The sequence below is a fragment of the Triticum urartu genome, chromosome 5A, assembly GCF_056163025.1.
Source record: "Triticum urartu cultivar PI428250 chromosome 5A, HENAU_Tu73, whole genome shotgun sequence".
NCBI classification, from domain to species: Eukaryota; Viridiplantae; Streptophyta; class Magnoliopsida; order Poales; family Poaceae; genus Triticum; species Triticum urartu.
Genome location: NC_141877.1, coordinates 273,172,970 through 273,180,647, shown reverse-complemented (window position 1 = coordinate 273,180,647; position 7,678 = coordinate 273,172,970). Strand labels below are relative to the sequence as shown.

At 44.3% G+C, this 7,678-nt stretch overlaps 1 pseudogene; it reads left to right on the top strand.

Annotated features, from left to right (window-relative positions):
- Window positions 1-4,904: 4,904 nt before the first annotated feature.
- Window positions 4,905-7,394, top strand: LOC147971039 (uncharacterized; annotated as a pseudogene).
- Window positions 7,395-7,678: the final 284 nt, after the last annotated feature.

Below are 7,678 nucleotides of genomic sequence, written 5' to 3'. Positions count from 1 at the left end.
ACATTCGGGCGGTGTTGCTGGATTTGTTTTAACTTGTCGAAGTGTCTTGTAGACCCGAGATACCGAGTCTGATCGGAACGTCTCGGGAGAAGGTATATCCTTCGTTGACCGTGAGAGCTTGTCATGGGCTAAGTTGGGACTCCCCTACAGGGATTTGAACTTTCGAAAGCCGTGCCCGCGGTTATGGGCAGATGGGAATTTGTTAATTTCCGGTTGTAGATAACTTGAACCTAAACTTAATTAAAATGAATCAACTGTGTGAGTTACCGTGATGGTCTCTTCTCGGCGGAGTCCGGGAAGTGAACACGGTGTTGGAGTAATGCTTGCCGCAGGTTGTTCTCTAGTTATTCGTTCGCGCTTTGCCTTCTCTTCTCGCTCTCTTTTGCGAACAGGTTAGCCACCATATATGCTAGTCGCTTGCTGCAGCTCCACATTTACCTTGCCTTACCTATAAGCTTAAATAGTCTTGATCGCGAGGGTGCGAGATTGCTGAGTCCCTGTGGCTCACAGATTACTTCCAAACCAGATGCAGGGCCTGATGACTCCATTCCAGATGACGCGCTTGAGCTCAAGTGGGAGTTCGACGAGGACTCACGCCGTTACTATGTGTCTTTCCCTGATGATCAGTAGTGGTGCCCAGTTGGGGCGATCGGGATCGTGTCGCATGTTGGGTTGATCTTTTATTTTGGCACCGTAGTAGGGCCATGAGTGATTGGATGATGTAATGCTATTTATGTACTTTGTTTGACGTGGCAAGTGTAAGCCAACTATGTATCTTCCCCTTTTATTATCTATTTACATGGAATGTTGTGAAGATTGCCTTACTTGCGACATTGCTTTCAATGCGGTTATGCCTCTAAGTCGTGCTTCGACACATAGGAGATATAGCCGCATCGAGGGCGTTACATAAAGTATCACGAAGCAAATGGAATAACACATTAACCAAAGATTCACTCGAATGTCATTCGTGTACTCATAGGGATCGATATGGACGTCCACGATTCCGCTATCGGTCATTGAACAAAGGGGTTTGTCCATGTCTATGTTTTACCGAACCTACAGGTTCACAAGCTTAAGGCAATCACGGTATGCTGACTGTTAGTAGGACGGGAGTAACGAGGATTTATTTGTGAAATATTTTTGTTAATATTCTAAATAGTTTCGAGAGGAACAGGAAGCGTTTATGGGTCATCGGAAGGGTTTCAGAGTTTATGGACAATATCGGGTATTACCGATAAATAATATATGGGTGGAAAATATTTTTGGAGATGTTAAATTAATAATAAAAGACTCTAATAATAGTTAGGAGGCTTTTATATTTAATTAAATATCAACAAGCCTTAAAATGCGAAAAGGTGGAAGGAGAATTGGGCCACAAGGGCCCAATGGGGGAGGCGCCCCCTTTTCCCACTTGGGGAGGGCGAATTGGAAAAGGGGGGATTCCTCCTTCCCCTTGGGCCGACGCAAGGTGAGGGAAATCCTTCCCCTTGTGTGACGCCCCCCTTCCCCCTCAACCTATATATACTAGACGGGTTTTGCACTTTTGAACGCACAAGTTTTTGAGCCTCCTCTAGTTCTTTAGTTCTAGTTCTATTTGGTCAATTAGAGCTTGAACTAGATCCTCTAATCCTCATAATTAGAAGCCCATTGTGGTTATATTCTCCTCCCTCTAATTCTCCAACGATGATTAGCTCTGAACGGTGAAGCGCCGCTGATCGTGAAGACCGTATGCTTGCAACTTGTAGAGAGGCCGTGCTTTTGGCCTTTCATTCGAGGGACTATTCGTGGGTGGTTCGCGGGATCGTTCATCTACGGTTATGAGGGACTCTAAGTATGATCTACACTGACCCATCTTCTTCCGCTGCAACTTGGACTCAGTAATGATATGATCCAAATCATTCAACGCATGTTCATAATGTTCCCTGTTGATCGTAGGGCGAATATTTTTTGTTTTCTACTATGTTTCCTAACAAAATGTCTCCTTCAACACGTTCAAGAAATTGAAGTGGTTCAACTTGTATGTTGAGGCGCGAGGGCCTCAAAATTAGCTTTCTTGTGGTGCAAGATGTGCACACGAAGGCTGAAGACCGAGGAAATTTTGACTCAAGCAAATTAAGACCAATGGTATTGCTAGTAATTCTTCTCATTATCCCAATTACAGGATGACCTAGGCGATCATGCTAGGTTTGGGGCACGTTAACATTGTGAAAAATTACTTTGTATGCAACAAAGTCAACGGGTTTGATATATCATATAGTACAACCAGACGAAAAAGAAGGAATTTGTTTTCATATACCTGCTTGGCTGCTTGCCAAAACATATCCATGATCTTTGGTGGAGAGTAGATACTCTTGTTTGTTTTCTTCATGAGTTTCGACGTGAAAACCCTTTTTGTGGATATCTCGATAACTTATCAAGAGTATGTGATGAGTCGGAATACATTAAAGCATTCTCAATTGTCATATGTGTACGACCTGGGAGGATAAATATGACACGTCCATTGTCATCGAATATCGTATCGCATCCATCAATAGTTAAAATATATTCATTCCCCTTTTTTAGACTTTGTAAATGTTTCGTCTCCCTCAGGTTGGAGTTTGTGGTGGCGCAGTCCACAACGCATAATCCCCTTCCATCGGATTGCCCCGTAGAGAACTTGAGCGATTTCTCTCTTTCTGTTTTTTGTGCTCTCGACAGAGCGGTTGATAATGTGTTCAAAGGCAAAAATGAGAGAAGTAGAATGGCAAATGAACCGTTGAGATAGTTTATTACAATATATACGCCCCAAAATTATGCGATGGCACAAATTAGCGTCGATTGCTAGCGAAGCGACACTGCATCTTTTTAGGGATATCACGCAGGTCGGTTCTGACCAGAGAATATTCAACTTTAGTTAACCGAGTTTAATTAAGTTGTAACATAAATCCCACAAAATGGTGGTGTGGGAGTTTCTTTAACATGGTACAAAAGCATATGCTACACACATACACTCACCTCTATGAATATACACACGCACACTTTATCCCTACGAGCACCTTCGAGATACAGGCGACACAATATCTTGAGATTCACGAAGTCACAACAAGCATCTCATAGTCAACGAAAATGTCTCCTCCCATTGAATGACATCGCCGAAAAGCCTGCAATAAATTCAGGAAAATATGAGCACCAATGTCAAGTCTATGGATTAAACTCTGGTAGGCTGGTTTCGTCGCAAAGAACCTAAGCATTTGAGCTACGCTCAGTTTACGGTGTAGGTTGAGATGGGTATTATGTTTCGTTCACACCCCAAATTAGACTATATGATCATTTCCTCTTGCGTGAACATCCGTCTAAAGTTCAACACCCACTAGAAGGGTTGGGCACGCTTCGCTGCATCGTTTGTTGTTGTGATTTCACAAAGATAAATTTTGGTTTGGCGCTTCGGGAAGATGGTGAAGTGTTTCTTTTTGTAATGTAGTGTTTTGGTGGGTTTTTTGGCGGTGCGATTCTCTGTTATCTGCTAATCAATTCTCTGTTATCTGCTAATCAAACCATACTTATATGGAGAAGTTTCTTACGATGGTGACCACATGTACTATATTGATGCTAAATTGCACATGTTGGCGTTTTTTAGGTGATGAGAGGATGCGCGGGACTGATGTGTTTTTAAAGTCTGACTGTTGTTGATTAATTTGAGAAGTGCTACTTTAAAATCATGAATCAAATCTATAATTGAATATCTCAACTGAATGAATGAGATAGGTCCTAGAGAACTGATTGACCTGGTCAAAATCATGATGTATCACTAGGTGAAAAGGATTTATTTTTTTACGAAAGGGGATGTATCACTAGCCAGACCTCCTGGACGGAGATGACAATATATTTCTTTGGATTTCATGCCATGTTACAATTAGTTAGTTTTAAAAGTTATGTTGAAAATTGATTAGATTTTGGAAACTAGGCAGACATGCACAACTTTTTCTCTTGCAAACATGCAAAACTTTGCTGGCTGGTATAATATTCAAATTGGTTACCTCAAAGGCATTTTGGTACTGCAGACAAGTTATAGTACCCAAATAATTTTTGGTCGACGTTCTTAATTTATCCCATGAGCTCACCTCAACTTAGTGCACCAGCTGGATGAGCTGCCAATGACACTAAACCACGTCACTACAAGGATGAAGTGACCATCTAATCTGGCTTCTCATAAGAGCCAAAGCAGCTTTCTCTTATTGCAAATGATGTGACTAAGCTCAATAAACGTTCCTTTCAGAGAGAAAAAAGAACTCTGCATACGCCTCTACTTTTTTGCTGATCAATTTTATATGTGATTTTCTGATCTAGTGGAGCTATTCTAGAAGCAACACATCCACATCAAAGAAGAGTAGGATTAGTTTGCAAGCCTCCACTAAGGAGTCAGCATAATCTTGGATTAGTATTTCGCCTATCTTGGGTTAGGCCACCTCTCATTAAATAAAGGAATGCCACACGTTCAAGAATGGAACGTGTGTTGCCATTATAAAATGAAGATTCAGCGAAAAGGGCTTGTCCCATCATAAAGAATTACAATTAAACTGGAAAACTATCATTTTCGTGAGAACGACATGTGATCTCTGCAATGTGCGTGCGTGCGTGCGTGCGTGCGTGCGTGTGTGTGTGTGTGTGTTTTGGCGAGGTAGAATGTGTGGTTTCTCACGCAAAAGATTCACCTTAAGAGACCGGATCTCTTTCTTCATATAATACCACCGGAGTGAAAAATACCATTTTTTTTAAATACGGAAAATATTACACCTTCGAAGTCAGCGCCACCCCGCTCCCCGCTCCTAGCCCCCTGCTCCTAGCCTCGCCGGTGGCCGCTCCGGCCCCGGCGTCCACCTCCCTGCTCGCCTGTCGGTGTCATCCACGACGCCCACGATCTGGCCATGGCTCTCGCTGATCTAAACTTCGACGTGGGGCAAGATTTCGTCGCTGAAGTTTGGAGGAAATGGGGAGTCCCAATCAACTATGAAGCTGATAAAGATCATGAGGAATTCTTCCTAGTGGCTGAATTTAAGAGATTCCAAATCCGTCTCACCAATGAATCTGTAAGCACCATCCTTCTTGCTTTCTTTGGTGGTCGTGCATCTCTTTTTAAGGTCGAGCGCTTGCAAAATTGGTCGTTTAAATTTTCGGTCTCATCTAAAGAGGTGGGTTTTTCAATCATCAAAGGAGGTAACATCTCAACAGCCTTACTCCATATCAACTTCCTTCTTTGGGGCAATGGAGGTCCGAACTCGAGCTGGGAACTTGATCAATACCTCCAAGAAAAAGAGGATGAGTGGACTCACATGTTTCACAAGCATCCCCGCAAATCTTATCTGCAAGCTCTTAGATCTCCGGCGATCTATTCGGATTCAGTCCCCAGGAACATTGGTTCTCCTAGGACCCATGAGAATTTTCCAAACCGCACGCCATCTTCGGTGCCTGCTCGATCATCGGACATCAATGCCTTCAATGGGCACGTTAATGCCACAAAGGCGGGATCCTCGCAAGTTCAAAAATTGTTTTGCGTCTGTTGCCTCCTCTCGGGCCATAACAGGCCCAGCTGTACGAATCGCGTTAAGTGTCGGTCTTGTAAACGTTGGGGCCACATTGCCAAGGATTGCCACTCCTCGGCCCTTCATCAAAGCCCACCACATGCTCCCAGCCCGGTAGCCCACCGGACGATTGAGTTTCCAAGGCAAGATTACACTATTTCCGTGATTGTGACAACACAGCCATCCCATCAACCGACCAACCAGGATCCTCCAGTTAATGCTCCTCCGCGCCCTTCCCCGATACACAGCCACCATCATCGGACTACCCAAAACTCCATATCCCAGCGTCTCCTAGCTGCGGTCATCCAGCCTGCGCCGCCCAACCCCTCCCCTCTGTCGCCACCAAATCCTTCAGTTCTGACCACCAACACCACTTCGCCCATGGCCACATTCCCCTTTGATCCGACACCTTTCCTTCCTCCTAACCATCAGAGCATTTAGGTGGCGGGCCAACCCGCTAGGGTTCGTGTCATTACTGGTGCGGCCCCTGCCACGCATGAGGACTGGGCGATTGCCACCATTGTGCCGATGCCAAATCTGCCGGTCGCCTTCAACACCATTCATGAGGTACTCATTGATTTTCTGACAGAGAGAGGACTGGGGTTTTCTGACATTGAGCCTTGCCCATTCGGACAAGCTTATGTTAGATTCAACAGTGTCTTCGATAGGGATGCTCAAGTCACGAATAGTCCACATCTCTTCACAGATGTTCATGTCATCTTCCAGAAACACAATCAAGGGCTAAATTGGAGAAGTTTGGTTCTAAATAGAGATGTTTGGATTTTGCTCTGTGGTTATCCTTTTGATAGAAGATCTATTCAGGAATTTAGCAATGCATGCAACAAATTTGGCAAATTTCTTATGTGGGATAGAGTTAGAAGCACTAGGGCCAATCTCATGGTCCAGGTCAGAGTCGAGAAGTTATCAGACATTCCTGTCAGTATTGTGTTTGGGGAAGGAGATAGATTTCAGTCTGGCTCACTTACTGTTCCTGTAGTTATTCTGCATCACCAGATTCTTGGAGCTATTCCACCTGATGAAGATCCCATCCCACCTCATAGGAACCCACATCCAGTCCCTCCTCAAGTGAATTTTCACCCCAATCAGCATAATCACTTCATGGGCCCACTCCAGCAGCATGAGCATGATGATCTTCACCCCCAAAATGATCTGCGTGAGGTTAACCTGCAGTTGGCACTTAATAATGCTATTGTAAACCAAGCAGTGGAAGATCCTGAAGTTGATGAGGCATAGGAGGCACCCATGCCTGGTTGGGGCCGTTGGGCTATGCCCATTGACCAAGAACTGCACCAGGGTGAATTTTTGGCTCTCAATGACATTATGGAACCCTTTGATGATGCACCTGCAGATGAAGGAAATGTCAACAACAGTATTATTGTTTCAGATGGTCCTGTTGATCACTCAGCTAATTCTTCAGAATCAGCCAATGGTCCCTTGGCGCCAGTTTTACTTGGAGTTCCAGATTTGAATGTGGCCATTGAGCCCAATGGGCCTGGCCCATTACCACAGGTGCCTGCTCTCCATGCTTTGCTCCAACAACCTGAGCCCGTGGTGGAAATTAAGCAACCTGCTCTGTTGAGGCAACCTATTATTGACTGGAGCTCTTATCTTATCTTTATTCAAGAAAGGGAGGTACAAGAGGACAGATCTTTGGATCCTATGCATTTAGAATATCAAACTGCTGTCAAGTTGGCACTAAACAAGGAAAATTCACCTCAGGGTTCAGAACAGGCTGCACCATCTACTGTTCCTATTCCCATTCCTTCAGAGTTGGCTACTGCTGATGCAATTGCACCTATGATCAGTCAAGCATAGGATTATGTACTTGAGAGAGTCATTCCCCCACTAGAAACTGCACGTGAGATTTCTGAAGATCTATCTGCTCCACCTGGTTTCCCTGTTCCTGAGTACATTAACTAGGCTCATACTATATGCTCAGGGACAGTCCATAGGACTGACAAGACTGTTCAGGATGCACCACAGGACATTGCCACTGCAATTCAGACAGAGGTGGATCTTCTTGGAACTTCATGAGCTAAGATTTGGAGAACCCACTTTGCTCCTTCTCCTCACAGCAAGGAAACTATTCAGGTTTCATC